Raw genomic sequence first — 21,189 nt, 5'->3', positions numbered from 1 at the left:
GATGGGGATAGAAATGTCTACTTCACAGGACCTGGGAAGGATTAACGACAGATGAGTCAGGTGCCTGGGACCAGGACTGGCATATGAGAGAGGTGCTTAATAAAGAGTTATGATTATTTTCAATCTCTTAGAGCAGTATGATTTATTTTCCTGCGATGAGTCTGCACTTTCATCTGTTTTGATTGGGAATTTATGAGCTCAAGGCCCTGACACTGCTGAGCTCATGCTGACCAAACGCTACAATCAGCAGTTATAGATGTCTGAACTTGGAATGAAGAAAATAAATTACGTTGGGGTGGATGGTGGAACAAATCTTTAGCACGATGGAGCCCAGAGGTGAAAAATTACACAAGTGAGTGATGATAAGTGCATGTTATTAAGGAGCTGGGATTTCGGAGTCTCTGCCTGACCACGAGCAAGCCTGTGCATCGCTCAGAGATCTGGGTTCTCCACCTGAGGATGCTGACCGTGTGCTGTGCATTGACAAGGTCATGGTGACAGAGAACTCTGAGATGATACATGAAGTCCCCAGCGCTGGCCCAAGACATGGCCGACTCCTCACAAATGATCATTTCCAACTCTTCCTTTTGTGGCAAAATGGTGGGAGCCATCATTTTATTCCCACATCCATTCGCTAATGCACACAGGCCTGGGAAGGGGCTTTATTCCCGAGAATGACAGCATCGTATATCACTGATAGCAGGTGATTAGGTTAGACTACTATCCGGGGTTCAGGAGATGGAGTGCCCACTCTCATGCATCTAATTAATCTCACTGTGACGTTCTGGTTTCCCAGACAGGAGACGACCCTCAACGTGCCTTCCAAAAGTGCATTTCATGTTTTCCTTTCCCACCCACACTTGTAACTTCTAGATTGGACTTTGTACTGGCTGAGTTTACCTTGCTGTCCTCATCGGGCCACCACCGTGCCTCATATCCTGACGGGCTCCTTAAATCTCCATGAGGCTTTTTTTTATATCCATCCACATCCAAACTCTCCCCTTTCTATCCTTGAAAGAAAAGTGCTTTTAAGTGCTGGGGGAGGGGCATACTGGGGAAAAGCCTCAGAATTATTCTGGCTGAATATGGCATTTGCTTCCATCTTTGATCTCGGATGCAGTGAAGTGTCAGCCAGACCAAAGTCATTTTATATACAGGCCTGCATACCCAGAGTGGAGGGACTTCATGGTTAATTGATTAAATCGTTCCAAAGAAGGTACGAGATCAAAGGGCTGCGTGCTGGGTTTCCATTTCTCTAGGGTCCCATAAGCCATGCGGGTGACACTAATGACCTTGGGCGTGAGAGTATTCAAAGGCTGATGTTTGTTTGTTTTATTCCAAAATGAGATGTGTGTTTCCTGGGGCTGCCTGGTGACAGGCTGTATTGTGGGACCCCCATGGCCCCGGTCCGTTTGGGGGAGCGGGCCTCCATGAGAATGGGAGCCGTGGGAGAAGGGCATGACCCTGTCACGCTGCCACCAGTCCCGCTTTCTGCCAGACCCCAAGGAAACAGACTCCATTATGTTACTGGAAGGCAAAGACCACAGTTCTTTCTCTCTCTCTCTTTTTTCTTATTTCCAGTAAGAGTCAGGAGAGGTTCACAAAGTGCAGGATCAGTCTCTGGAACTGAGACAAAAGGGAGATCAGAAAAACCTCTCATTGCCCCAATCACCCTGATAACCGGGGAAGGAATCTGCTGGGCAAACAGTTTTGTGAAGCTTCTCCGGTTACAGGAAACTCGGCAGAGAAAGAGGGTGCCGTGGGAGAGGATCTGCCTTCGTCCAGAGGAGCATTCTCACATCGTACTGACACTGAGCATCAGCAATGGCACGACAGCTGTCATTTACCATGAGCTGCTCTTTGCCAGCCACCAGCTCTCAGTGTAGTACCCCCCTTGCAAGGCTGCATTCATCCTCCTTCATCACAGACTTTGTTGAGGCCAGAGTGGGGAGATGGCTTCCTCTGATCGCGTGGCTGGAGCTGAGATCTGAACCCACGTCGGTCTGGCTCTGATATCCCTACCCCTGCAGTCACCCTGTGATGGGCTGAACTGAGAACTCATGCATCTAAGTCCTAACCCCCAGTACCTCAGAATGTGACTGTGTTTGAGGAAAGGTTCTTTAAGGAGGTAATTAAGTTGACATGAGCTCATTAGGGTAAGCCTGAGCCTAAGATGAATGGTGTCCTTATATAAAGGAGAAATTTGAATACAAGCTGTTACAGAGCAAAGACCTTGGGAAAGCAGGGGGAACCCTGGGATTAAGGGGTAGAGGAGAAATGTGGGTGGTGAATGAGGAAGATCAATAAGAGAGAGTCCTATCAAGAAAGAAGGATGCTCAGACCAGGGACTGGAGGAGGATGAGAGAAAAAGATTAGTGCAGCACAGAGTAGCACCTCCCACCCCGCCAAGTTCATGTGTACCTAGACCTCGGAAGGTGACCTTACTTGGAAATAGAGTCTTTGCAGACTGAATTAATTATGATGAGGTCATACCGGACTAGGGTGAAAACTTAATCTAATGAGTGGTGTCCTTATTATACAAAGAGAAGGGGACACACAGAGACACAGGGAAGCAGGCCATGTAGAGACTAAGGGTCCTGGGGCAGCAAGGCAAGGAGGGCCGAGGAGACTCACTCAAATCTAGGACGGGGCCAGGAAATTCTTCCTTGGAGCCTTCCTTCCGAGTGGGCGTGGTCTGCTGACCCTTGAACCCTACCCTCCAGAATGGTGACAATGCATCTCTTCTGTTTTAAGCCACCAGCCTTTGAGAGTGTGTTAGGGGAACCGCAAGAAACGAATCCAGTTAGGTTAGCACAGGTTAAGATCCTCACTCCAGAGTTGAGAACCCCCCCTGCAGCTTTCTGGTTAAGAGAATTTAAGCAAGTCAATTTTGTCTTCCCAAACTAATCATATTATAATATGATTAGATAATAATACTACCACATATGCCTTCTGTAAAAATTAAGATAAAACATGTAATGCATTTAGGATAGCACCTGACTCAGAGTAAAATACTCAGTGCATGTCTCCTATAATCACCGTCATCATTCATTACTTTTAATAATGATAATAGGCTGAGTGCTCTCAATATTTCAATCACTATGACTTACAACACAGACAACATAAAAATTAAAAGACATTTCTTACTCTTAAATTACTGTCTTAGCTTGAGCTGCTATAACAAAAGTACTGCATATTTAGCGGATTAGACAACAGACATTTATTGCTCACAGTTCTGGAGCTAGAAAACCAAAGTCAAGGTGCCCGCAGATCTGGATCCCGGGGAAGGCCTGTCCCTAGCTGGCAGACAGCTCTCCTCTCAGTGAGCACTCATGTGGTCGTGACCCTGTGTGTGCCTGTGGAAAGGGGAATGAGAGGGAGAGAGAGGGATAGAGAGATCTGTCCTCCCCTTCTTGCAAGGACACTAATCCCAGCACGAGGGCCCCGTACCCATGGCCTCATGGAATCCCGCTCACCTCCCAAGGCCTCATCTCCAAACACCATCACACTGAGGTCTAGGCTTCAGCACAGGAATTCGCAGGGGACACGAACATTCACCCCCTAACAGTTGCTAAAACTAAAAAGAATTATATCATCCAAACCTACATAAAGTAACACAGCAAAAATGTCCTGTGCTGTTATCGGCAAGGGCAGGCAGACACATGACAGACCTATTGTCTTGGAAAATGCAGGATGATTTGTCTGTAAGACTAGTTACACTGGCAAACTGACGGCAAACTGACACACAGCAAGTCAGGTGGGGAAAAAAAAAACACGTTTGGCAGGCCAGCACCACCCATACCAGTTTCTACTGTGATCAGTGTCTTAGGATAATTGTCCAACTCTTTCCAGACTGTATCTTTTGTGGGTAAAGTCTTAAGCTGGATGTTTTAACAAGTGGTTAAAAAACTGAATTTTTAAATCTGTTAAATCATTGCCTGTTCCCAACCGGGAGAGACTGGGAGGCAGTGCTCCTGTCAAAGGCTGGCTGGTGAATTCCTCGAGTTGTTCCCCCGGCTCACAGAGCTATCCATCATTCTGGCCAGCATCCTTGGAGGGGGGCCCTGGGTGATTTACATGCTCCAGATAAAGTATGATGCCTCTCAGGATGTTATCATCATTTCGGCTCATGGATTCGAACACTTTCTGGGAGAGGACTTTTTTTCACCCTTTCTTAAATGATGAACAACTCGCAGACAGATTATATTGTAGTTGTCAAGGAAAATGATATAGGTATGTTTTCTTAAAGATAAACAACTCAGCCAACACAGCTAGACAGCCAAGCAACCGGAAACCTTTGCCCACTGAGAGTTCACTGTGTATCCCACCTGGAAAAGACCATCACACTTGCTTGGTCTTTTATTCTTACTCTATTTAGTAAGATATTTTTCTCTCTAGTTTTATCAGGATACTCCAGCTCTGACAGGGGCTAACCTAAATAATGCAAAAATTCTGCTTCTGTCTTCTAGCAACTAGGCGAGGTAACAAGGCTCAGCTCTGACTTGAGTGTATTGGGCCTTCCATTCTGGCCTGTTCTTGATGGAACAGGTATTTTCCTCAAATGAAGTCTGTCTTGTAAGATTCATGTGGCTTCTGTGGGTGGCGCCTCCTACCAGAGTTTCTTGGTGCTAAACCATAAACTTCTGAAACGAGTGTGGTAGGCAGAAGAGTATCCCCGCTCAGAATCGCTGGGACCTGTGATCGTGCCATGCCCAGGCCAAGGTGACCTCAGATTGCAGATGAAATTGAGTGTGCTCATCAGCTGACCTCGAGATGGGAAGCGTGTCCTGGACTGTTCAGGTGGACTAGTGTAATCCAGGGTCCTTAAAAGTGAAAGAGGCAGGTGGATTGTCTCTTTAGAGTGATAAGATGTGATAAGAGAAAGATCCGACTGGCCACTTTGCTGGCTTTGAGGACAAAGATGCTGCAAGCCAAGGAGAGCAGAGAGCTTCTCAACGCTGAAAATGGTGAGAGAATGGACTTTTCTGTGCCAATACCTCGACTGTCACCCAGTGAGACACATTTGGACTACAGACCTCCAGAGCAGTGAGGTAATAAATGAATGTTAACTCACCATCCGTGGTAATTTGTTGAAGCAGCAATAGGAAAGCAATGAAAGGAGACACACCTTTTAATTGTCTCCCACTTTGAATACCCTGTGGGGTTCTCACATAGCAGCACCATATTAGTTTGATAAAGGAATGAATTGCTTCTGTACATCACCAAGCAAGCTGTCCCTGTCTTTCCAAGTTGCTGATGCCTCTCTGTAGATGCTTCTAGTTCTCTTTTCACTTGAACCTGAATGCCATCCCTTGAGCTCCCATGAGCCAATCTGCCCCCTGTGGCAGCTCGGCTGTGCCTAGATTTTCTTAGGTGACCCATCAGTACGTCAAAGAGAGTATCAGTCCCCCTTTCCCATCTGTAGCCTCATTTCTATATTTCACTTCATGCTTGCGGTTCAACTTTCCCAAAATGCCTGGAGTTTCCAAGTGCACCATTTCAAGTCATGTATCCATGACATGCGTGCTGTTCCAGGAGGCTATTCTGCTTTTGACTTTTTTGTGTGATGGGTATATCCTTGTTCTCTTGGTTTACGTGACAAAGCCATGTTTGTTCTTCAAATCATACAGTACTCCCAGGAGACTTCTTTCACTTCTTATATATACAGAATTATGCAAATCTCCCTACTGGCTCTACTTTTAAAACATTCCCACTGTAGCCTTTGATGCACTTGGTGCTCACTCTAAAACTTTGCTTCCTCCTTTTCTAGCCCCCGTTTTAGTATCTAAACCTCACAGCTGTAACTATTTTTTACATAGCAGGCTTTCAACCACAGTGTATTGACTTAATGAATAAGTGGTGTTTAGGAATCTGATCTTTAGAATTTTAAAATGAGAAGAAAGCAGACATAATTTTCACCTAGGAGAGAAGAAATTTCTGTTATCATGTCTGGAAATATAGGCAGGCAAAATATTTAACTTTAATTTTTGATGATATAGCAAAATACCAATATATTGTTAGAAGAAATTTTGTTTAACTATTTTGAGTTGTGAAGTTGGGGTTAAATTATTTAATATATGTTTTTCATCAGAGCCAATATTTTATAGTATTAAAATTTTGTAATGTGTTCTCATTTAGGGCAGAGGAAATTAAAAGGAAAAACAAAAGGATTCCTAAAGTTAGTAAATTGCATTTGATGGAATTAGTTCATTAGAGAGCAGATTTTGAGAAAAACATTATCTACCCAACTTTAATATTTTTCTCATATCTGTTGAAATCTCTTTGAAATGAGTCTAGGTTGAGAGGAAGAGGTTAAGGTCAAGTTTACAGAACTGAATCAACTGGCTTGATGATTATTTTGTCTGTCCTCATGATTGATTTCTCTGTGTCATTCGGAATTAATCAAGAGAAAACGCAGGTAATCAGATCAGCTGAGCCCAAGTCTGGTTCGATGACCACGTGACGTGGCTCAGGAGTTATTTTCTTCACATGCCACGTCCGCTGATCATCACCCGAAAAGGGGACCGTGGGGCTCTCCCCACGGAGCTGTGACGATGGAGGGAGAGGGGGCCGAGGGGCAATTCCACCGGAGCACGAAGGAAGCCGCAGCTCCGCGTTTTGCTAATGGCTCCGGTCGCAGAGCCTGTTTTCAGCGACGTAGACGTTCCTGGGATTTTCATCACCGTGCGAGCGACTCTTCCTTTAAAAGAGAAGAAGACTCGACGAATCCCATGAAAACAAAATATTCTTATTAATATCACTTAAAATCAATGCCGTGTTACAAGAGTTTACAAAAATGTAGCAGGCCTTTGGTAGGCCCCGGGACCACTGGGTTTAGCAAATAAAAATATAAGACACCCAATTAAACTTGAATTTCAGATAAACCACAAAAAAATTTTAGTGCAGTGGTGTCCCGCATATTACATAGGACATAGTTATGTTAGAAGAAAAGTTACGGCAATGAATGTAAAGCACAGCATAGAGGATATGGTCAATAATATTGTCATCGCCATGACTGGTGGCAGGTGGGTGCTGGAATTATTGAGGATCACTTTGTAAACCATATAACTGTCTAACCACTATGCTGTACCCCTGAAACTAATATAAAATAATACTAGTGTAAACCTTAATTGAAAAATAAAATTTAAAGAGATAAAAAATGCATTTGTTTTATAACACTAAAAAAAGAAAAAGTGTTGTTTATTTCATATTGAAATTTAACTGGACATTTCTAATTGATCTGGCGAACTTCACAGGTGCCCTCTGAAATACACTCTTTTTAATGCCTTTGAACAACTGCATTTCAGCAGCAGGTGTGTAAACCCAGCTGTGTGTCCTCCTAATGACCATCTGTAATTATCTGATTCATGGAGTTACAATGTAAAGGATAATAAATCAGGATGACGCTTCCGGTGCATTTACTAAAAAGTTAGAAAGTGTGGTTTGGGAAGAGGATGACAGTAAGGCACGACTCTGGGAATTGTGCTGGAAAAATTTATGACAGTCGTGCAGCACTTTGAATCCCACTCGATGTATTGAGTGGGATTACTGCCATATGCAAAGAAGAGAAACATACTTCTTGGATATTTTGGTGGCTAACATGATAGAGTGGACTCGTTCAAGGAAGTGTGGGAGTCGAGGAAGAAGCGCAGAGTTGGAGTTCATTGGAATAGCAATTACCCAAGTGGGTCAATCATTTTTTTAAGAAAATAGATTTTGATCATTGAAGTCTAGGAGGAAACCACCTGGTTCATCCAAAAGTGACCTTCAAAATGCAAATACCCAAGTGATTTATGTCATTTTTAAACTCTGTATCTCTAGTTGATGGCTATTCTCTGGATCATTGCAGGGGCCGGGGGAGGGGAGGAAACAGCTGGCTCTTACAATTATCATTATGGGATTTGAGTTGATAAAAAGAAGACACTCTGCTCCTTTAAACATTTCTTATGCGCCTTCATAAACAGCCTGCTGCCCCTGCCCCGCCCCCGCCGCAGGCCCTCCCACCAGTCTACCACTACCCCACTTTAATCATAGGGTCTGTCTCCATAACTCTAGAAAGAGTCCTGCCAGACAGCCCAATATTTAGCCAGTCATCTGGATATTCTGTCTACAGGATTCCAAATGTCATTTTTAAAAAAAACATCTGGGTCTTGGGCCATGATCAAGTGAGTTGTGTCTTTTTTCAATGAGAATGCTTGGCCCTCTCATTGGCCGAGCCAAAAGGTGCCTGAAGATACAGTTTGAGGAGCTCCTTCCTTCTAAACAGGTTAATGTGTAAACCAGGGTTTCTAAATAGCAGCACTAGTGACATTTGGGACCAAATAATTTTTTTTTGTTTTGTTTTGTGGGGCTGTCCTGAACATCACTTAATGTTTAGCAGTATTCCTAGCCTTTACTTATTAAGTGCCACTTAGAAGGCCCTTTACCTCCCAGTCCTGATGACCTAGAAGGTCTCCAAACATTGTCAAATGTCTCCTGGAGGGACAGTGGAGAACCACTGACCTAAACTATCCCATATTGATAGTTGTATCCTTGTCCCAACTAGGAGGTGACAGTAAAAGCTAAGTTTAGTCTAGGGAAGGTCCTAGAGTGACAGAATGGGAATGGGTAGGGCAGTGGGGGATAGAAGGACAGGCGCAGTAGACTGGCAATAGCCCTAACTATCTCATTCATTCATTCATTCATTCAGCATTCTTCTTCATTCATTCATTTGTTCACCCAACAAATACGAGTATGCATTGAGGCCATACTGAATAGAAGGAAGTATTCCTAGAGCTGGGGATTCAGGAGGGATACAAATGCCAGTTCCCCCCCCCCCGAAAAGGCTCATCTTCAAAGGCAGCTGGGGGACAGTGAGCAAGAAGGCAGCTCATGTATCAGGTGCTAACCAATGCAGTAGAGGAGAAGGTGAGAGGCAGTAGAGGAGAGGGAGTGACGGGGAGGATGTCAGGGTGCGGTTAGGAGAACAGAAAACCTGGAGTAAAGAGTGGGTTGACAAGGCGTTGGAGGATGGCAAAGCCTGCGAAAGACAGAGAGGACACTGAGGTCAAATGGAGAGTGACTACAGGAAACTGGCCGACCCGAGGGCTGGGGGACACTGGGAGCAGGACGGAGTGACTGGAACCTGGGAACTTAGACAAGATGGCCGTGGGGTAACATCCAGACCACTGCGGAGGTGGCCTTGCTGACCGCTGTTGGGCCCTAGGGGGCTGGGGTTAAGTCTGGGGGAACTTGGGGATGACTGGTCAACAGGGCATAGTATCTCCTAAGGACGTGTCAAGACTGCTTCTGGAAGCATACACGAGTATGTTCACTGAAACAGGCTGCTGAGCTGGCCTGACACTGTCAGGCACAGCTGGCCAACAAAAATGGGCAAGTCTCCTCCCCACTTCCACTGCCTTCCAGTCTTCCTGTAGCGCCCCCTGTTGGGGAAGTTTGATAGGGAGCCACCTGGCACAGGGGAAATGAGGTCTGTAGACGCCCAGCGGGTCGGGCAAAGGACAGTGTAGAAGGGAGGTTGAAGCTGAGAGACGGAGTCTCAGAACCAGGAGGCCTTTGGAGCCTACTGCACCCTGCTTCAGAGAAGATCTTGGTTATTTTTCTCTGTGCAAGGCTGTGCTTCAGAAGAATCGTGCGCCATGCCACAAACCCCTTCAATGCAAAGGCTGACTGTTAACCTACCTTATCACAAAGTGTTTATTACATCAGTGAATGAATGAATGACTAATGAAATGATGCCTTTAACATAATGCTATTGCTATTTTCTGCTATACTTTACTTAACCTCAAAGTCAAGTTTTATGGTGTTAAATTTGAAACTGAACACAAATGCCCTGGAAATTAAGCTACCAAAGTGAGATATTACTTGTCTACACCTGATACAACTTTAGCATTGGTAACTTTCTCAGCTGTGTTATACTGATTACCAGTCCCATGGTGTGTGTGTGTATGTGTGTGTGTGTATGTGTGTGTGTGTACTTGTACCTTGTTCAATCTGACTCAAATATATTAACTAGACACCCACTAAGTGCAAATCTCTGCATCAGATGCCTCGTGGGGTCTGAAAGAATTAAACCCCATCCCCAAAGGACTCAGAATATTGATTTCTGTGTGTGCCATCTGGCTCATATCGCTATTTTTAAAAGGTCTTTTCTTTGATTTATGGAGGTCTCTGGAATCCTATTCTTTTCGGTTTTCACAGATATTAACAATGCACATCAGCCCCCACCTTGATTCAGTCTCTCACTTCAGATCTTCAAAAACAGTTTCCTTCTGCAAAGTAACCCTTCGATATTCATTGTCTAAAGAGAGAAGTGAACTCTTTCAAACTCCCAGGCATCGTTGCTAAATGTTCTGTAAAACTCTCTTTTAATTGCTACCTGGAGAGATACTTGGCATCTGCAAAACAGCATCCAAAGTGCGTACATTCATTTCTTCCATTGTTACTGCCAAGGGGGCATGCGCTCCTCACTCTGGGGAGAGAGCAGACTCACGGAAGCGTATTCATAGATCAGGATAGGAAGGGGCTCAGGGCTGGGGGTTATGGTCCCCCAGCAGGCTTTGAAAGTTTGGCTTCTTAGATAATGTGAGCATGGACCTCACCAATGAAATGAAGTGAAGCAAGGAGCAGGCTGAGGGGTTCGACGCTGCCTGGGCATGAGCTAATAGCCAGTTTTGATTGCTGAAGATGACCTCACTTAACTGTCTTCAAAATTACCTCTGAGGTTGTTGAATTTAACCAATTACCTTGTCTCTTTTCCTCTGGAGAAGCATTCTCCTGAACATGAATACGTCCTTCCTCTGTTTCTTAAACCCGCTTTCAGGGCCCATGAATACCTTGCTCAACATTTATGGTTTCTTGTATTTCCTCCCCTTAATTTTTAGACAGGAGCGCCTACAGGGCTCTTTGGATTGCTTCATTATTGATAGTCCCAAGATCGTCTCCTCTTATCAAAGATCCCGATGCATTTGAAAATCTGAATTTTGCCTCTGAAGCGGCTTTAAAAAATGATAGCGTGATATTATTCACGTCTCCTATGGTTCCTAATCATAGCCCTACCTCGTGATGAGGCCGTCAGGGAAGGGCCATTAGAGACCACACTGAATGTTGGACGCAGGTTCAACAGGTCTATGTTAACCATGACCCAAGGGACAGCCTGTGATGAAATTTAAATCTGGGCCCCGAGCAAATTTTCTTATAGGAACCTTTTTTCCCTTTACTGTGAGGTAAAACTCTCCAGCAGAGAGAATTTCTCTTGACCTTTGCAAGCCCCAAGAGTGTCCTTGGGTGCAATAATCATGAAAATGCAAAGGGCCTGTTGTATGTGGTCAGAAACAATTTTTCAAAGCCGCTCAGCAGAAGCAGCCTGTTATAGTCATTCCCCTCCACTTATTATCTGACCGAGGTAAACATTCCCAGTCAATGCTGATTGCATTTCACCCGGCCGTGTTTTCTGCACGTGTTTCAATGCTGATCCTATTTTCTGCTTTAACTGTACAGGTACTTGACAATAAAGAAAATAATTTGGCTAGCAATTGAATTACAAAATGTGTTCGATTCTCTATTAATAAAACCTCTGTCTTGTTCAACATCACCAGTAAATAGCTTTTATATTTTTCCTCTCTTCAATTGCTCAGCTGACAATAGAAAATTTTAGCAGAGAAGCAAAACGAGTGATAGTTACTTGGCGCCATCTAGTGGCGAAAACTTAAATTTTGAGTTATGATTTTGGATATTTCCCTCGTTTTAAAAAAAGTAGCTATTTTTGTGCATAATTTTATTTTTATTGTATTTTTACGTGACTATTTATCTCCTTTATGCCACTCCCCCGACCCCCCACAATCACCACAGTGTTGCCTTAAGCCCCCTCATACATACGGGGGAAATAAATAAGAGCTGGTGGTATTTTATCATTTTGAAGTATGTTGTTTCCTTTAAAAATGTGAATAAAAATCCTAATATAAAATAAATACACTAAGGAAACTTTATTTGAATGCCACGAGTCATGGCGACAATGCTAAGTCAAGGCCGATGACCTGTGTGCAGCAGGCCATTACCTGGTCCTCTTTCCCAGGAAGAGGGCCAACCAAGAATGCTTGATCCGAATGCATCTGATGTGAGTTAGAAACTACACAGGCATCACTGATGCAGCTAACTTGGCCGTTTACTGTCACTCTGCTCCTTCGACCTACTCAGCTGAATGCCAGCCAGCACGGACCTCTTTCTTTAAATCAATCTGGGAGCCAGAAACCAACCTCAGCCAGCACCTCCCCGCACAGAACAAGCATTCTAGAGAGTCTATGAATGCTTAGAACAAGCATGCTAAGGTCCGGGCTGAGACTTAGAAATTGGGAACACAGATTAACGTTTTTAATAGAGCACTGATATGGCTTTTTAGGGCTGCTCAGTTGGACAACTGGAATTTGCTTCACAGCACAGGGAAATTGGGTGTATTCTTTTCCAGAGAAACACAAACAGTAGAATGTGTTAACATATACAAGTACTTATTTTAAGGAATTGACTGATGCAACCAAGGAAGCTGTTAACGGTGTGAAATCTGCAAAATGGACCAGGAGGCTGGAGACCCCGGAGAGAGAGCTGATACTACAATTCAAGTCCAAGGGCTTGTCTACTGCAGACTTTCCTCTGGCTCAGGAGAGGCCATTCTTCGATTCTACTTGGACCTTCAGCTGATTGGATGAAGCCTACCCACACTACAGAGAGTAATCTGCTTTATGTAAAGCCCACAATATAAATGTTAACCTCATTCGAAAACTCCCTTACAGAACATTGGGAACACTGTTTGGCCACATATCTAGACACGGTGGCCAAGTCAAGTTAACACACAAAATAAACCCTCACATCAGGTGGAGTGAGCAGAGGGAAAAGTGAAGGATATAGAGAAATTTGAGCCCTGGCTGGCGTAGCTCAGTGGATTGAGCACGGGCCTGCGAACCAAAGGATCGTGGTTTGATTCCCAGTCAGGGCACATGCCTGGGTTGCAGGCCAGTTCCCAGCACGGGATGCATGAGAGGCAACCACACATTGATATTTCTCTCCCTCTTTCCTTCCCTTCCCCTCTAAAGATAAATAGATTAAATTTAAAAAATATTTAAAAAAAAGAAAAATTTGAGAGAAGTTATAAAATCTGCTTATCTTCCACCTCAATGAAATAATGGTAGCCTCTTTATTTGCCAGTGACACTTGAGCAACCTTGGATCTGCTGGGTCAGGTGGCCAAAGGGACAGGAGAGCTTGCAGAACAGCCTGGACCTGTGCAGAGCCCTCCCCTGCTCTGGGCCCCACTCAAAACTGGGAGATCATTGGCTCACTCAGTAAGCACATTTAAATGACAAATCCGTTGCCTCTGAAATCTAAAAACACTAGGCATTCCGTCTTTTTTATTGGTTGTGGGAGGGGTCAGATGCAACCACTTACCCTTCGCTTTAGAAGCATTATCTAGATATTCTCCAGACCACTGAACCCTTAGAAATTTCCCTGAGGTTGAGGTTTCCAAAATTTGGATAGATTTATTTCCTACACTCTGACAAGGAAATGTCCTACCAACAAGTCTAGAGTAGTGTCTACTTTTTGTTCATTAGCTCCAATCAGCACAGTATCACCAGTGTAATGGACCAGTGTGGTGCCTTGTGGAGGGAAAGGTGGTTAAAGTTCTTACAGACTCAGTCAGGACTGAGGGCTGCAGACAGGATATACCCCTGATGGGGGGGAAATGAAGGTGGATCGCTGGCCTTGCAGGAGCTTCAGTAGGAGTCACCACCTGTTAAGTATGTGACAGTCATTTGGGAAGATCCATCTGTTTTCTGCAGAGGCCAAATAGGCGAACTGAGTGAGAATGTGGTTGGAATCATCCCTACATAAGATAAGTCTTTGAAGGTGACATCAATCTCTGATATTCCTCCAAGAATGTGAAATCACTTTTGATTTACTGTTTTCCTAGGGAAAGGCAGTTCTGCTGGCTTCCACTAGACCTTTGTTTACTATAGTAACCACCACCCCACGGGTCGGGGAACCGATGTGGAAAACCTGCCAGTCGCTGAGTGTGTCTAGTCCAAGTATAAATTCCAGGACTGGAGAAATAACCAGTGATGAGTTGGGGGTCTCCTGGGGTCACAATGGGACAAATCTGAGCTAAAAGAACATCGTCCACCTGACCTCCAAAAGCCCCTCCCCTCTGACTGGTGGGCCCAGTGGCCAATGGCTCTTCTGGAATCAGTGTCAGTTCAGAGCCGGTGTCCAATAATCAAAGTACTACTGTTTCTTTTTCACAACAGTCACCCTGGTAAAGATCATAGGCCTCTTTGAGGAATGACTTGGAGAATGGTCCACAGTTTAGGTTTGGGGGGATGTGGTGGGGTCATTCCTCCAGAGAACTCATGCTCCCTTTCATTCAAGGCCATCTGGGTCTGCAAACTAACCCAGGTCTGGGAACTGATGGAGGAGATGGTACTCTTTGGTATTGGCGATTCAAAGTAGACTTGCGTTCCCTTACCCTGCAAGCTCTTTCACTTAAAAACACCAGGTAAAAGTTTAGTGTGTGGCCCATCTATTTCTCTGCTAGAGACATTATGGTCAATAGCCAGTCACTCCCATCAGTTTCTGTGAGCCAGACTAATCTGATTATTACTCTGACTCCACTGTCCAATTTGCTAACCACATCCACCTTGTCTTTGGTGATTAAGTGTGGCCACATGGCCCCTGCCACCCTGATACCCAATTATCCCCACTGTGTTTAGGGATCCAAGTTTAGTGGTGGCAGTTTCCACTGTAATTTCTGACATACAAAGAGTGACCACACAGCTCTTCAAGGACACTGGGGCTTCTCTCACACATTTACTCCTCCCAGTCACATTCCTCTGGGCCTAAAGCCTTCCACCCCCCTCCCAGGTTGGCTGAGTAGATCTTACATGATGAATCCACTCTAATATTCCAGTGTCTCTAAGTGTTTGGCCACCCCCCACCCCCGATAGTGTAATAAGGCTGTTCGGCAACTCAGCAGCATTTCAGCCCACCTTTCGTCCTTGTTTCAACCAACCAATCAGACAGGGCCATTTTTAACCCTTCAAGCTACAACAGATTCAAGAAACAACCCCACAGTTAAGTAAGCAATGCTTTCATTTTCTTTCCCAAAGAAACTATTAATTAGTTAATTGAACAATCATCTACTGCGGAGTTAAATGTGCCCTTTGACCATACAGTCTGCTTTTAGGAAGAATCTGTAAAAATTAGTCTGTGCCTAGTAATGTTTTTATACCATAAAATTTTCACTCAAGATCCTATTATTTTTGCACATTTTTTTCCATGACTTGTCATTTATTTCAGCAACAGAATAACTTTAGAAAAATTTAGAGTTCTTAGTCATTATTACTTGTTGCCGTATTAATTTTAAATGTTATCACTCTGATCCAAAATATAGTTTTTCTATTTATATTCTTATAAATTTTGTTTGCTTCTTGTTACTTTTTTGACAACTTTTTTTAAATTGCCTTTGTCAAATGCAAGCCCCAGATTCACAACAAGAAAACTCTCAGTATGTCTTTTGTACTTAAACTCTTTTGAGGGTTTCCTGGCTGCTCTGGGAAACACCAAATATTTGCTCCCTTAAGTTAATGAGAAAGAATGCTAGAAAAATTAGCAACTCCAGATTTTTAATTAGCTCAGTACTATGGTGAGAGCTGCCCTTTTTATAAATCCCACAGTATAAAAAGAATTAACAAAACAAAAAGAGACTCTCAATTCCTCCTGGGTTAATTATGCACATGTAATTCTAAAACGGTGTCAATATAAGTGTGTTTCAGGAATTGTGTGGCTCTCAGAAGGCTCTAAAGCCGACTTAAGCTCCTGTGTTCAAAGATTGACATACTTGTCAACAAGTTGATTTGTTTTTCACCAAAGAAATATTTTGTTTCTGGGTTTAATATAGCTTTTCAACGGAAGACAATCACAGCACATATTATGGGATGAATCAACGGACTCTGAAGATTTTTCAGGTCTCTTAGATTAGCTTGGTGGGGCTGCTGGAACAACCTGGGAGGCTTAAGCAATAGAAATATATTGTTGTAACAGGGTGCAGAGCATGGGTCCCCTGAGGGGGGAGAGCCCCACTGTTCCCATCCCCCCCAAATCCTGCAGGGAGGCAGAGGGGGCAGAGTGGGGAATGCCCACAGAGTGAAGAGTATAGCTTTAAGGGACATTACATAACAAAGGCAGGTTCCCTCCAGGAAGGTAAGAAGGCTGCTACCCAGGTGAACTGTGTAGGCGAGACCGTGAGAAAGTGCAGTGACTGGTGACATAGCCAGAGGGGAAGGTCATACAGGGCTTGTGTAAGCTACAAGGGAGCAGATGCCCTTCCTGACGCCTGTGCTGTGTGTTGCTGGGAACTCTTGCCCTGTCTAAAGATGGCAGTCAGAAGAGGATCAGACACTGGGGAGCTGACAAAAATGGCAGACACTAATGCACCATAAGAAGAGCCAAACATTAGGTCACACAGCACTTTCTGGGCCGAGCAATTAAAGTTGGAGCAGGGATCTGAAGGTCGGTCTGCCTGGAGGTCTGTGTGCCTGGAGGTCTGCCTGCAGAGGACAGCGACAGAGCTGATGGAGCTGAAGGGACCTGCCTGGCCACCCAGACTCCTGAGAGATGCTTGGAGCTGAACCGTGACCGAGGATACTGAGCTGCAGAGTTCTGCTTTCCTGAAAGACAATGGAGAAGTCACCCCCTTGCCTCTGGGACAGTTTAACATGACACATGTTTTTCTGAACTGCAACATGGAGACTGAGGATAACATACTCCAGATCCTGAAGAAGAAAGTTATTGCGGGAGGATGGTGACTCTGATCTCACAAGCACACCCTCCAGAGAGGATGGAGAGCTGCTTGCATGACCAGCTGATGGACAGGTAAGGATATGGGGAACTTTGGACATGGTTTTAGCTTGTTGTATTTTGGGGAGCAAGGGAAGTCCTGGGTCTCGTGGAAGAGAAGGGCTCTGAGCAGGAATGACTCTCAGCACCAGCCCACCCAAGGTTGGAGTCCTGCTAATAAAAACTGTTTCCTTCAACAGTAATTGTTAGGTCACGTGAATCAAAGGCACCAAGTGGCAGAGCCCCAGTTTGCATGATTACGTTGTCTCTTTTTTCCAAAAGCTTGGAGACTGAGGCCCTAGGGTCAGCAGCATCAGCTCCTGCTGAGAGCTGCCAGGGGTGACGTCCCTGCGCCCCTGCCTGAGCTGCTGGTGGTTTGCTGGCAGTCTGGTGGTCTTCGGCTTCTGCCTCCACCTTCGTGTGGTGTTTTCCCCATATGTGTTCCTGTGCCCAAATGTCCCCTTTTTATAAGGCTAGCAGTCACCTCACTTAACTACTTAACATCTTCAATGACCCTATTTCCAAATTTTTAAGTTCACATTTAAGGACTCCAATGTATGGTTCTATGGGGGGAGGACTTCAACCCAGAACAGCCCTCATGGTCATAATATGTTCTTACTCTTATGTAATCTTTGACTGAGTCCCTATACAATTACTATTTATTACACCTCAAGAGACAATTACATTTTCCTTTATTCTGACACTGGGATTTTTATAATAATTTCACAAGAAATGCTTATTCTTTATATCACCAAGGGGCAGTTTCTGCTTCATCCTTGCGTATGCCTAAATGGTAAAGCACATTTCCTCGTGTGAGGAGTCTTGGCAAAATGCAGAGTGAGATTCAGGAGACCTGGAGTGAAGACTGTGATTCTGCGTTTCTAACACGCCCTCGGGTGATGATGGTGGCGTGGTGGCGAGGAAGCTCCGAGAACCACGCTGTGAATAAAATGACGTAAAGGTCCCTCTACAAGCCATGGATCAGAAATTAAGCCATCTGGAAACACAACTTTAAAAAAACAAATAAACTAAAAAAAAAGCCCTCATCTAAAGACTATACCTAGTACTCTTAACTATTCTTGTTATTTATAGAGAATGAAATCATGTGGACAGGTTTTTCATTATAAACTGACATTGTCATCACGGACACCTGTTGGAATGTACAGAGAGACAAAGTCAAAGCTTCCTGTTTCTTTTAGTCCTGTTGTCCATGACTTTGTGAAAGAGGACTCATTAACCCAAGATCAGCAGAACAAAGATTCATTACCTAGGACTTAATGAACTGTTTAATTGTTTTAATGTTGGTTAATGCCCTACTTTCTAGAAGACATGCGAGAAGCCCATTCCTTTCCTGCCTATCTCTAACCCTCAACTTAATAAGCTGTGCTTGAACTAAGTGGAATAAAACACTCTTTAAATGGTTTATTACTCCAACTGTCACCTTTTGTTTAAAAAACCCCATAAAAGGTTCTAAAATAAGTTATAAACTAATATAATAAAACCACTTCTGTAAAAGTAATATTTCCTGCTGCCCCGTGGCACTTCTTCCACAGAGACTGCAGCTAGACTATTTTATGTTTATTGACACAGAGTCTGTGTTGAGGGGTGGCATCATAAAAAATACTGACAACAATAACAATTCTTGGCTTTGAAGTTTCAAAAGCCACGTTCAAAGATTAGTCATTACTTGGAAGAGTTTGAAGAATACGCCATCTTTCGGAGCCCAGGTCCCGATCCGAGTGCAAAGAGGCAGTGTACTCTGCCCTCCCCAACCATCATCCTGGTCTCAAGGCAACGTCTCAGAACCAATGTGGGTCTAAGTACCCCTGAATCGAGCAGGTCTCAGCGTCAAAAGAAATGGCTATGTTGGGTATGTAGGCAAAAGACTTGAAGACAGTCTCACAGGTTTCCATTATTTCTACAGTGTGTAACTCAACAGGTGGGCTTCTCTCACTACAGATGGGAAGAATAGACTACTTCCCAAGAGCTTAAGAGGAGATTAAAATTCACTGTGAATGAGAATCTGGAATGAGAGATATGCATGAACAAGCTACACGGCTAGAGAATATGCAGTTGAGGACCAGAAAGTTCAAAGTCCATCTCAGTAGCTGGCAGCAGAGGCAGATGACAACAGAGGACCAGATACCTTGTGTCTCTCAGCTTCATCACTCCCTCCCCAACTCATATCCAAGGAGAAGAAAGCTGAAGTTTCTGCACAGACTAAAAGGGAATTTGTAAAGGAAACCCAATTCAGCTATGAATCATAAATAAAGCCACTACTTGTGCTGACTCCATAGTCAGAGATTCATAGCCAATTCATTTAACTAGTTTCCCTTTACCTGTTGCTTTATCTTCCAACACCTAATGATACGTACTACATATGGTGTGTACTTGGCAACCACTTAACACAGTACATTTATTCATTTGGTTCTGTTTGTACAACTATCCGAGGACATAGCTCTCTCTCCACTCCAGTGGTCACCACTAGCCACATGTGGCTGTTGAGGACATGACATGGGGCTCATCTGGATTGAGACGTGCTGCAAATATAATATACGCATGACATTTGGAGGACTCAGCATGCTAACAAGAAAGCAAAACATCACACTCATATTTCCATAATTATTGCACATTGGTCGTATTTTGGACATATTTAGTTAAATAAAAATATATTATCAAGCTGAATGTCGCCTGTTTCTTCTTACTTTTAAAATCTTGTGCCTACTAGAAAATGAAATTTTTTTCACTGTGACTCACATTTTATTTCTCTTGGACAATACTGCCCTCTATGCTGCTTCATGTTGGTCTCATTTACTTTTGCCAGTGTTACCATCATCATGGCTTAATTTTTTCCATGTGGAAAATAATTAAAATTAGAATTTAATTTTTCCATTGGGACACTCAGTGATTATATGTCTGACAGGGTGTACTGAAAATTACACAGAAAAAAATGAGTTGTCTTATATCTCATTTCCTGATAATTGGGAATGATCAGTCAGTCTGTAATTTGTACCAAAAAGAAACAGATTTTCTTTAATGTAATTAAGGCCAAGCTATTAATACCTCTGTTGTTTACTTAAAAATGCTTGGTGGCTAAATGGATATAATTAAGAAATATTCACAAGTGAAATAGGTATCAGAACAATAAGAAAAAAATCTGAGTTTTTATCAGATGTATTATCTAGTTCATAATTTTATATATGTATGGATACATTAAAAATAGAACAATTTGGCAAGGTTTTAGTTACCAAGGGGCTATTTATTAATGTTTAAGGGAACGGCGGAGACAGTGCATTAATCAAGGGCTAATACACCGTAGATTCTACATCTTTAGTCCTGAAATTGGCCACTAAGAAAGGAACTGTGAACTTCGTTTAGCTCAGCTTCAGCCAGGTGTCTCACAGGCTTCTCAAATTAATATGTTTAAGAAAGTACTCCCTGTATTACTGCATGATATCCAGACAAAGTCAAAATGCCAATGAACCCGTTTCTTTATTTTTAAAATGAAGATAAGCTAGGTGCTGCTCAGTCTGACATTGGCAATACTAGGAGTAAGCAAGAGGACAAGGAGCTATAACAAATCTTGACAAAGCTGGAGAAGAGGATAATAATGTGAAAGTTGCTAAAAATAGGATCTTTTTTTCCCTTTATTTTGCTTTTTAAAAAGCATTAAGCATGCATTGTGCTAGTATTGGGGATAGGAAACTGACAAACTGATGGAGACTATTTCAATTTAGTGGAGAAGAGACATAAATACATCATAATTAAGATTAAATCTTCAGATAGAGATGTCTGCAAAGTTCATGGAGCATTAGAGAAATTATAGAATCCATTCATTCATTTCATTTATTCAGAGGGCATTTCCTGAGTCCTTACTGCGATTTACTAGAAGCAGCCTAGGGAAGGTGCTTCTGGGGTAGCAAATTCAGGGAACAAGAATGGAGCTACAAAGACAGGGAGAGATTACTGCCTGGGGTGTTCAGACAAGGATAACTGCAGAGTTAGCTCTTGTCCAAGCAAACAGTTAAGGTTGGCGACAGACGAGGACTTTAGAAAGGAATGCAGTAGACAGGTCTGAAAGGGCATGATGGGCTTTTTACTATGACATCCCGAATTGCTCTAGATGGAATCACAAGGGGACACACATTTTCCTGCAGCATCCGTTTTACTGGATATCTGGAGTACAAAAGCACACGCTTTTCATTATTAAAATAGGGATGTATTATGTAGTCGATGCAATAGTATATGAATTAGTAAGATATGACAGGAAACGAAATTCTACAGCTGGGCAGGGGGATGACTTTGCCTT

This window comes from Artibeus jamaicensis, unplaced genomic scaffold (genome assembly GCF_021234435.1).
Source record: "Artibeus jamaicensis isolate MK-2021 breed Jamaican fruit bat unplaced genomic scaffold, CSHL_Jam_final contig_76, whole genome shotgun sequence".
Classification (NCBI taxonomy): Eukaryota; Metazoa; Chordata; class Mammalia; order Chiroptera; family Phyllostomidae; genus Artibeus; species Artibeus jamaicensis.
The sequence above is the reverse complement of the archived record's forward strand: the minus strand, read 5'-3'. Positions refer to the sequence as shown.